The 12,227-nt window shown below is 36.4% G+C and overlaps 1 pseudogene; it reads left to right on the plus strand.

Moving 5' to 3' along the window:
• The first annotated feature begins 1,147 nt into the window (after positions 1-1,147).
• LOC130180897 (gap junction alpha-5 protein-like) lies at positions 1,148-8,715 on the plus strand (annotated as a pseudogene).
• The last annotated feature ends 3,512 nt before the right edge of the window (positions 8,716-12,227 follow it).

Genomic DNA, 12,227 nt, shown 5'->3' on the forward strand with positions numbered 1-12,227 from the left:
AGATCATTTAACATGTAAGTTGTCTTAATAAACTTTCATAAATAGATCAAATATATAATGTTAACACATAGTTTTTACATAGAAAACATTTGTGTTCACCAGATATTTTTAATATATCTACATATACAAATTTTACTATGGGTATTTCATATATGTTATAAACTTATATCTTCATATATTCAGAGGAATATAGATGACATATATGGAAACATCACCGTTGATATAGGGACATATATGTCATATATTACATTTCCTTTATGGTTATATAAACCTAAAAACCAAAAATTAGGTCATCTACAAAAATAAATCTTTACAAAATTAAATCTCACCTTACACTATCGCAGCAACAAGGACATGATCCCTCACTGGCTTCCCACCCACCAACACTTACAACTGTGTTTGTTGGAACAGTTGGAAACACTTTAACATGTGATGATGCTGGACCTGCTCCTTCTTCTTGGTTTTATATCGGGTAGTTAACACTGCAGCATCACACACACACACACACTGACACTTACTGTGTGTGAACATAAGACTAATTTAAATGAGCAAATATGTTGCCAGATCAGACTTTTTTCATCTTCAACAAGCAAGAATGAAAGCTTCAATTTACTAAGAGTTAATGTGCCTTTTTGAGTTTTTGTGCTTTTGAGAATTTTCCCATCAAACACTAGTTAAAGAAAAGAGTATTTTATAATTTTGTCCTCAGAATTGTTTGGAAATTTGCTTGAATTTAGGTTGAATTTGATGGAGGCGAGCGGCTGTTTTCTGTCACATGGTGGGTTCAAGCTGCTCAGTGAATATGGAAGGTGTAAACAGATGTTTATTGGTTTATATTCTAAGTTTGTTCTCAGTCTCAGGAGTTAAGCCACTGAATACAGAAGCAAGTGACACAAAGAGAGTCATGTCGAGAAGAATGGACATGAAGGAATGTGGGATTGGGACCTGCAGCCATTGTGTCCTAATACAATATCTGACTTCCTTCAGATGCCAGACACCACAAACACACACACACACACATGCACATACATAAGAGTTGAATAGCAGGCAGCAAGGCACCAGGCCCATTTCCTCTGGAGATGTAGATGATGGAGAGAGAGAGAGAGAGGGAGAGAGAGAGAGAGAGAGAAGGAGGTTCATACAAACCACAGTTTCTCAGACGTTTCTCTTCAGACTGTCTCTCTGTCAGTTCTGCCTGAATGAACCCACCTTCTCATCTGTCTGACTCTCTGCTGAGAACCTGAAGCTGTCTCAACCTCAGATCAGTTGGACATCAACACACAAACCGGCGACTCTAGAAGAAAACATTAACACAGCCTCAACAGCTGGAAGACATCTGGACCTTTGCAACACACTTCCAACATCTGCCGCTGCTAACTGCTGAGGAGGGGAGAGGAGGAAGCGCCTTGCTCAGCGGCACTTCAACAAAAACAGCTGCCCAGGAATACGACAGCAGCCACTTTAAACGACTTTGTCGAGATTTTCTCAGGGCCTCACTCCAGCTGTGCAAACATCTGCATCTCTGTATCCTAAAACAGGTAAAGTGTGTGCACGCATCCATCAGGTGTCTCTGGAGTCTACTGACGTCTTCAGACTTCTATGCTTTAACGTTGAGATATTTACCTGCGTGCATCACAAATTTCAAGCATTTCCCCCATTCTGTGTTTCCTCATTAATTTTATCCTTGTCATGGCAGAAAAGGATGTTTTTGTTTATGGCTCTGAATGATAAACAGCGTTAGGTCTAGAAAATTCCAATTTTTTTTATCCCCAAAAATGAAAAAATAATAATACGAAGAAAAGCATTGCAGGTTTAACAGCCCAAGTGCGCCTCCAATATCTGATATTTCACTAAAAACCAGATTCATTTCTTTCAGGATGGTGATGGACAAGTAGACAGATGGATTTACACAAGATCTAAAAAGTTTCCTAAAGGCTCATCTCCAACAAATGAAAAGGTCTTCAAACTTATGTCGAGGTTTTTTCCCAAAATGCATCATGACCTTGAGTTTCCACAGTCACCCCGTGGTGAATGTTTCAGGATTTAGTGTAAGAAAAACAAGCGAATGTTTGTGTTTATGAAAGTGTTTTAAGAGCAGAAAGTAAATCACTAGTAAATCATGAAATTAAACAAAACATTTTAATTGGAATTTGGTATTGACCTGTTTTAGTCTTGATTTATCTGTTGGTTTTGTTTCTAAAGTAACTCCCATGTCTCAAAGTTTTATCATGTCGACCCATTAATACTCTGAATTGCAAAATATTAATAGTGCAAGTTATAAATAAAGTTTATTATCGGATTTAAAACATCCTCATGTCCGAGTGATGTCAGCGATTCATCATTTATTATTTTAAACCAACAGAGGGAAGAGAGAGGGGTTCTTTTGTGTGTGTGTGTGTGTGTGTGTGTGTGTGTGTGTGTGTGTGTGTGTGTGTGTGTGTGTGTGTGTGTGTGTGGGTGTGCGTGTGTGCGTGCGTGCATGTGTGTGCCCATTCACCAGCACCCAGTATTGTTCTGCATCCTGTCTTGATAAGACACACACACACAAATACACACACGCGCACACACACACACACACACAAATGCACACAGAGGTCAAGAGAAAGTCTATACAAGGAAGTAATATTGTTATTAATGATGCTGGGAGCACTTGTGAAAGACATAAATACACATAGACATATTCGCTCACACAAACTCACACACGGTTTGTTCAAAGCCTTTGTGTTTCACAAAAACAGGATGGGAGGGGCATTTAAGGGGCATTTAAAAAAAAAAAAATCTGGGATCTGACTTTAAACTCTTAATCTCTCTGAAACTTTGGTTTTATGGCTTTTTTTCCTGCAGGCAGATTTTAAATTCATCTTTGTGCTTCATCTGACCGTAGGACGGTTTGTACAACATCTGAAACGGACTCTAAAATCTGAAGCCAGTTAAAATGTCAAAAATACAAGTTGAGCTTCTCTATAAATAGAATACATATGGAAAAGACATCGAATTAATATGTTGAATCAAATGACTGGAGTGTGAATAATTCTGCTGAAAAGTGCTCACCCTCCACTGAAATTATAGTGTTTTTGTCTGTCCAACGAGGATCTTTAGGTTTAGTTCAAAGTCGTTCAATCAATTTGGAAGCAAAATGAAGGATGTAAAGTAAAAAAGTCCAAAGTTACAAACAATAACTAACTAAGTTTGAGATTTGTCCTTAGCGATCGTACCTGCTTTCTTATCTTTAGCTTCCAGTCACATAGCATGAATTCCAAGCTCTCTGATTGGATGTTTCTTGTCAAAATGCACAATGGGAGTGGTGGTTAACATCATAAGTGCACAGGCTTTTAGATTTATCTAAGAACCAGATCTCTTTTTCTTTCTTTTTTTTTTTTTTTTTGCACTAATGGTTGAACCAGGAAAGACTCCAGCTGATCAAAGCCGTAGGAGTTCTCCCACTGTGAGTCACCTAACACAGTTTATGGGAACAACTGAGTGCTACTCCTAAAATATCCCTTCTAACTTCATAACTCCACGGTTTAAACGAATCCCTTTACCTTATAAACACTTGATGACACAGGCCAATATTACATTTTGCATGATGAAGTTTCCCTGAAGCAACAAATAAGCAAAACTGTTCAAAACGCTCCCTGCAAGTGCAACCTGGACCAAAAGAATAAAAACTGGAACTATTTGATCTAAGAAGAGAAAAATAGTAACTTTATTGTTTTTTCTAAGTAGGAATGCTAGCCCAGTGTGTGTGTGTGTGTGTGTGTGTGTGTGTGTGTGTGTGTGTGTGTGTGTGTGAGTGTAGTAGGTGGTAGCAGTGTTTACAGTAAACGTCTAGTTTTTCCTTCCCCAGAGACGGACAGAGGAGGAGTGTGGGAACTGAGACTGAAACTAAACTAAGACATGGGCACAGACATTTTTATTAATGGGGTCAAAGCCGGGGAGGAGAGAGGGTCACTGATAATAGACGAACACACACACACACACACATAGACACACAGACACACACTAACCCACATCACACACAAAGCAGTCAGGTTACAGCAACAACCAAAATTAATTTCCAGAAAAATGTTTCCATCCACTACAGTTCTGCAGATATGAGGAGTTGGGGGCAGATATGAGGAGTTGGGGGCAGATATGACTCCTGTCTGGCGGCAAATTACATAAACCGCCGCAGAGAAAGATGGCACAACAGGAAGACAGTTATGAAGCTTTCAGGAAACACCCTTATAAATCATGCTGCATATACTTCATGATTTATTCAAGTCTGTTTCCATTGCACTTCACTTTTCCAGTCAAGTGTAAAAAGTTTAGATATTGCGCCTTTTCTTTTTCTACTTTTCCAGCATTTATGCACAGGTTTTTTTCATACACAAATAGAAAATCCAGTGGATATATTAAGACATTTTAAAGGGCGCTGTCTGTGTCTTTTGAGGAATCTGAAACCTGTGTGCTCTCTCTGCTCCTCAGGTGAATCTTGTACCTGCAGAGTGACTGCTGACAGTTCATCGGCTGGCGAGCTGAAAAGTCTGTGCTGAGTCATGGCAGACTGGAGCCTGTTGGGAAACTTCCTGGAGGAAGTGCAGGAGCATTCTACCTCTGTTGGCAAGGTAACACACACACACACACACACACACACACACACCACACACACACACACACGATGAGGTAAACAGACATATAAACAGTCACTATAAATTAAACATTCATATATTTCCAAATCATCCTGTTTATTTTGGGTAAACCAGCTGCTGCTGTCTGGGTCCTGTTATAATAATATGATATAAACTTTACATTAGCGCTGAGAATTTTTATTATTTGTCTTCAGACTAAACTAAAATAATGACCAAAATCAACTGTATATGTCTTCCAAGAAACATGGATCTGAATATAAAACAAAGGAGAGACATACGGTTTTACACCGGCACACACAAACTGAAGTCCTATTCAAAACTTCCTGCATTAAGTTGATAATTTGACTTCTTTCCATCCCACAGTCTTTGATCTGAGGGGTAGATTTAGGTTCCTGTGGTTTCTGCTCCACAGGTGTGGCTGACCATCCTGTTTATCTTCCGGATCCTGGTACTCGGGACGGCGGCCGAGTCGTCCTGGGGAGACGAACAGGAAGATTTTAACTGTGACACTGAACAGCCCGGCTGCGAGAACGTCTGTTATGACCGAGCATTCCCTATAGCGCATATACGATACTGGGTAATACACCATACAGCCGAATGACTGAAGACACTGTGCTGAAATGATCTGACTTAAAACTTTAATGGCAGTTTATCAAAATTAAAAGAGTAGCTCTACCATTCTTCATTCACCAGTGTTGTCATGGATGTCATCAGAGTAGAAAGAGTTGTTGTAGAAGAGTTGTGCAACATGTTTAATTTTGATGGACATCAATAACAACTTTAAAGATTAATTTACTACCCTCCTTGCAGCCATTGATTTCCATTCATTTCAGGACAGTGTGAACCTGCAGAGACTTTAATTTGCAGCTAAGAAGTCCTCGGTATTAACCCTTCTATTGTGTTAGGGTTTAAACATGTGAAATATACCTTTAATTTTTTCTGATCAAAACAAGACTTTATGATATCCTCAACAATGACCCACTAACAGCGATGTTGGCATGTCCTTGAATGCACCATTCGAAACACAATTTTCCTAATTCTTGCAAGCACCTTCACCGTGATGGATTAGGAATATTTTTAACTATAAACCTGATGGATACCGGGGGGAAAATGGATAATGTGAACTATATGAGGATTGTTGTTAATATCCTACATCATGCAAGACCGTTGGGTTGTTCCCTCGTCTCCTCCCAGGTGCTCCAGATCGTGTTTGTGTCCACTCCCAGCCTGATCTACATGGGCCATGCCATGCACACCGTTCGCAGGGAGGAGAAGAGGAGGGGCAGAGAGGAAGAGGGGGGAGATGGAGGTGGGAGAGAGGAGGATCCAGGAGGAGGCGAAGGAGGAGGAGGAGGAGGAGGTGGAGGAGGAGAGAAACAAGGAGAGAAGGAGGAAGAAAAGGACAAAAGCGAGGGGGCATCAGCAGGTCGAGTTCGTCTGAAGGGAGCGCTGCTGCAGACATACGTGCTGAGTATACTGTTACGAACCATCATGGAGGTAAATACTACTTTTACACCTCTGACGAAATACAGAGATAAAAATGGAGTGAATATTGGACTTCAATTCATTAGGTGACAAAAAACACACGTCCAAATGAATAATAATGTCAGCTTGTTATGAAAGTCTTCTGCCCCCACATAGTCCAAAAAGATCATCAATGCAGCTTTAAATGTGCGTTCAGGGTTATTCATTGTCTTCCTCTTTGCTCCACTGTGTAGTATAATTAGAAATGACAATAGAGCATACTGCATGAAAGCAGCTGACTGTGATTGTCCCTCTATACAGGTGGTGTTTCTGTGTCTCCAGTACTTCCTGTATGGAATCTTCCTCCATCCGCTGTATGTCTGCAAGGTAAAAAAACACAAATCTGAATGATTCTGAGTTAATCTTATAAAACATATTCAAGCCTACAGTCATTCTCTCTCTCTCTCTCTCTCTCTCTCTCTCTCTCTCTCTCTCAGGCCTGGCCATGTCCACATCCGGTGAACTGCTACGTCTCCAGACCGACGGAGAAGAATGTGTTCATAGTGTTCATGTTGGCTGTGTCGGCCGTCTCTCTGGTCCTCAGTGTGATTGAGCTGTATCACCTGGCCTGGAAACACTGCTGCAGGTAGGAGCTCTGTGTATTCTTACACACATTTTGTGGGACAGGTTTGGGTTTAAAAGACTATAATCTTGTGGTGTTGTGGGTTTGAGTTATTAAGGTATTCATATGGATTGAAAAATGGGGATTTGTGTGATTGGATGTCAACAAAGATCTTACATCATCTAAAGTACATTTCCCACAATCCTCTGCAGAAAATTCCTCCTCAGAAAGAAGGCCGTCACTCCTGCTAAAGCCTCTTTGGGCCGACAGCTGTCTCTGTCTCCTCCACCGCCATCAACCCCACCTCCAGACTTCACCCAGTGTATGATCGGCTCCTCGCACTTCCTGCCCCTGCCCTACCCGACCCATCAACTGGCTAACCAACAAAACTCAGAGAACATGTTCACTGAGAAGAACAAAATAGCCGCCGCAGTAGAGGAGGAGACCCTCCTCCAGATGAGCTGCTACTCACATGGGTGGCAGAGGGCGAGTAAAAATCAGATCCAAGAAGGTGGATATATGAGGACCGATACTAACTGCTACAGCCCTGGGAGCAGGGACATCAGCTGCCCCCCTCGGACTGAAAATGATGGACCAGACAGGCTGCTGCTTTGCCAGAACGGTGGGCTCTGTCAGAAGGACAAACGAAGATTCAGCAAAACCAGCGGAACGAGCAGCCGAACGAGAGCAGACGACCTCTCCATTTAGACGGAAAACAGACAGATTCAACTACTCACACACCAGCACCTGCACACATCCACATACATACACTATACTGTACATACAATACACATAAACCTTGAGACTGATTAGAATCTACAAAGACTTGACGAACCACACATGAAGATTGTTTCCACCAACTTGCACAGAGTTTTTAGTCTTTGAACTTACAATAAAGATATGCACAATGCATTTATGACGATAGTCAAAAAAGCTCATTCAAGATACTCTATCTCTTACGTTTTGATTTGTATGAATTAAGCACTGAGTTGTACGGAGAATCTAATTAGAGATATCTACAATTAGAAATTTGTCTATCTAAAATTTGAAGTCAAAAGTCTTCAATGCAGTGTTGACTTGTCATAGTTTCGATTAGAGAAGATAGAGAGAATGATATCTATCTATATGACTTGTCAAAACAACATTAGAGATATCTTGAATTTGAGTAAATTCAAGTGAAACCTATTGAATGTTAAAAGTATTTACTGTTCACAGGCTGACGATGTTAAGCAAACTGTTATCTGACTGATCTGAATGATTTAGAGCCCCCTTGGATCTAGGAAAATAGTGATGAAGCTTTACATCTGTGGAAGTCACGACACTGGGTGTGTTGGGAACTTTTTGACCCCTCAAACAACCAAAGTTTTACCTGTGGAGTGAGCCAAACACATTAGTTTACTGGCTATTGTTGAAGGTGGACTGTCGCTGGACAGCAGTGACTTTCGTTAACATATTCCAGTGAAGTAACAGAAACCAAAGTGATGTCATTTTGTTAAGCTGTGATTGTTATTGCGTTATTTTTACTGTGTATCCAAGAGTCTAATCTGTTTTAGGCTTGTTTGAGTTTAAACTACACAAGTACCTTTGGATCAGTGGACATGAATATGAAGCAAATGCCGATTGCATCTTCACTCCAATATGTTTTTGTTTTTTTGTGTTTTTTTTCTTTTTCACTCTTTATAAGATATGTTCAAATTTCTTTCTACTTTCTACTGCATTGTATTATGGTAATGTCTTTACTAAGAATAGATCTGGACTGAAGCACAGTGGACTCTCATCTCTACAGTCCGAAATATATGTGTTTTGTTTTGTTTAAATGTAATGGTTAGACAACAGCACAACAAATTACACATTTCCAAATAAGGTGATTACTGCTATCAATGACAATTTTAAATTGTTGGCTATTTCCTATATTGTAGTCTAATATTTATTATTCCACGTGAATAATGTGAACGCTGTGTATGGTTATAATGCTTTGCAAATAAAACCATACAAAACTTTTTATTGTGTCTCTACAATGCTGTAACATAAGAGCAGCTTATTAAAGAGGAAATGTTAATATGATAGACATAACGTGTCCATCCTTCCGATACTTCCGAGGCATAAAAAGTCATAGTATGGTAAGGCATAAAAATATCATAGTATAAAAGGCATAAAAATCTCATAGTATAGTAAGGCATAAAAAGTCATGTTATAGTAAGGCATAAAAAAGTCATAGTATAGTCAATCATAAAAAAATTCATAGTATAGTAAGTTGCAAAAACATCATAGTGTAGTAAGGCCTAAAAACTCATAGTATAGTAAGGCATAAAAAGTCATTGTATAGTAAGGCATAAAAAACTCATAATATAGTAAGGCATAAAAAAGTCACAGTATAGTAAGGCATAAAAAGTCATAGTATAGTAAGACATAAAAAAGTCACAGTATAGTAAGGCATAAAAAGTCATAGTATAGTAAGGCATAAAAAAGTCATAGTATAGTAAGGCATAAAAATGTCATAGTATAGTCAGTCATAAAAAAAGTCATAGTATAGTTAGGCATAAAAAAGTCATAGTATAGTTAGGCATAAAAAGTCATAGTATAGTAAGGCATAAAAACTCATAGTATAGCAAGGCATAAAAAAGTCATAGTATAGTAAGGCATAAAAAAGTCATAGTATAGTAAGGCATAAAAATATCATAGTATAGTAAGGCATAAAAAGTCATAGTATGGTAAGGCATAAAAATATCATAGTATAGTAAGGCATTAAAATGTCATAGTATAGTAAGGCATAAAAAGTCATGTTATAGTAAGGCATAAAAAAGTCATAGTATAGTAAGGCATAAAAATTAATAGTATAGTCAATCATAAAAAAATTCATAGTATAGTAAGTTGCAAAAACATCATAGTATAGTAAAGCCTAAAAAGTCATAGTATAGTAAGGCATAAAAATGTCATAGTATAGTAAGGCATAAAAAAGTCACAGTATAGTAAGGCATAAAAAGTCATAGTATAGTAAGGCATAAAAAAGTCATAGTATAGTAAGTCATAAAAAAGTCATAGTATAGTCAGTCATAAAAAAAGTCATAGTATAGTAAGTTGCAAAAACGTCATAGTATAGTAAGGCATAAAAAAAGTCATAGTATAGTAAGGCATAAAAAATCATAGTATAGTAAGGCATAAAAACTCATAGTATAGCAAGGCATAAAAATTAATAGTATAGTCAGTCAGAAAAAAAGTCATAATATAGTAAGTTGCAAAAACGTCATAGTATAGTAAGGCATAAAAAGTCATAGTATAGTAAGGCATAAAAATGTCATAGTATAGTAAGGCATAAAAAAGTCACAGTATAGTAAGGCATAAAAAGTCATAGTATAGTAAGACATAAAAAAGTCACAGTATAGTAAGGCATAAAAAGTCATAGTATAGTAAGGCATAAAAAAGTCATAGTATAGTAAGTCATAAAAAAGTCATAGTATAGTCAGTCATAAAAAAAGTCATAGTATAGTAAGTTGCAAAAACGTCATAGTATAGTAAGGCATAAAAAAAGTCATAGTATAGTAAGGCATAAAAAGTCATAGTATAGTAAGGCATAAAAACTCATAGTATAGCAAGGCATAAAAAAGTCATAGTATAGTAAGGCATAAAAAGTCATAGTATAGTAAGTTGCAAAAACATCATAGTATAGTAAGGCATAAAAAAGTCACAGTATAGTAAGGCATAAAAATGTCATAGTATAGTAAGGCATAAAAATGTCATAGTATAGTAAAGCATAAAAAAGTCATAATATATTAAGGCATAAAAAAGTCATAGTATAGTAAGGCATAAAAAGTCATGTTATAGTAAGGCATAAAAACCTCATAGTATAGTAAGGCATAAAAAGTTGTGGTATAGTAAAGCATAAAAAGTCATAGAATAGTAAGGCATAAAAAGTCAGTATAGTAAGGCATAAAAATATCATAGTACAGTAAGGCATAACAATGTCATAGTATAATAAGTCATTAAAAACTTCATAGTATAGTAAGGCATAGAAAAGTCATAGTATAGTAAGGCATAAAAAAGTCATAGGATAGTAAGGCATAAAAAAGTCATAGTATAGTAAGGCATAAAAAGTCATAGGATAGTAAGGCATAAAAAAGTCATAGTATAGTAAGGCATAAAAGTCATAGTATAGTAAGGCATAAAAAGTCATAGTATAGTAAGGCATAAAAAAGTCATAGTATAGTAAGGCATAAAAAGTCATAGTATAGTAAGGCATAAAAATGTCATAGTATAGTAAGTCATTAAAACTTCATAGTATAGTAAGGCATAAAAAGTCATAGTATAGTAAGGCATAAAAAAGTCATAGTATAGTAAGGCATAAAAAGTCATAGTATAGTAAGGAATAAAAAGTAATAGTATAGTAAGGCATAAAAATGTCATAGTATAGTAATTCATTAAAACTTCATAGTATAGTAAGGCATAAAAAAAGTCATAGTATAGTAAGGCATAAAAAGTCATAGTATAGTGAGGCATAAAAATGTCATAGTATAGTAAGGCATAAAAAATTGTGGTATAGTAAGGCATAAAAATATCATAGTATAGTAAGGCATAAAAAAGTCATAGTATAGTAAGGCATAAAAAAGCCATAGTATAGTAAGGCATAAAAAGTTGTGGTATAGTAAGGCATAACAATGTCATAGTATAGTAAGGCATAAAAAAGTCACAGTATAGTAAGGCATAAAAAGTCATAGTATAGTAAGGCATAAAAAAGTCATAGTATAGTAAGTCATAAAAAAGTCATAGTATAGTCAGTCATAAAAAAAGTCATAGTATAGTAAGTTGCAAAAACGTCATAGTATAGTAAGGCATAAAAAAAGTCATAGTATAGTAAGGCATAAAAAATCATAGTATAGTAAGGCATAAAAACTCATAGTATAGCAAGGCATAAAAATTAATAGTATAGTCAGTCAGAAAAAAAGTCATAATATAGTAAGTTGCAAAAACGTCATAGTATAGTAAGGCATAAAAAGTCATAGTATAGTAAGGCATAAAAATGTCATAGTATAGTAAGGCATAAAAAAGTCACAGTATAGTAAGTTGCAAAAACGTCATAGTATAGTAAGGCATAAAAAAGTCATAGTATAGTAAGGCATAAAAAGTCATAGTATAGTAAGGCATAAAAAAGTCATAGTATAGTAAGTCATAAAAAAGTCATAGTATAGTCAGTCATAAAAAAAGTCATAGTATAGTAAGTTGCAAAAACATCATAGTATAGTAAGGCATAAAAAAGTCACAGTATAGTAAGGCATAAAAAGTAATAGTATAGTAAGGCATAAAAATGTCATAGTATAGTAAAGCATAAAAAAGTCATAATATATTAAGGCATAAAAAAGTCATAGTATAGTAAGGCATAAAAAGTCATGTTATAGTAAGGCATAAAAACCTCATAGTATAGTAAGGCATAAAAAGTTGTGGTATAGTAAAGCATAAAAAGTCATAGAATAGTAAGGCATAAAAAGTCAGTATAGTAAGGCATAAAAATATCATAG

The sequence above is a fragment of the Seriola aureovittata genome, chromosome 14 (assembly GCF_021018895.1).
Source record: "Seriola aureovittata isolate HTS-2021-v1 ecotype China chromosome 14, ASM2101889v1, whole genome shotgun sequence".
Taxonomy (NCBI): domain Eukaryota; kingdom Metazoa; phylum Chordata; class Actinopteri; order Carangiformes; family Carangidae; genus Seriola; species Seriola aureovittata.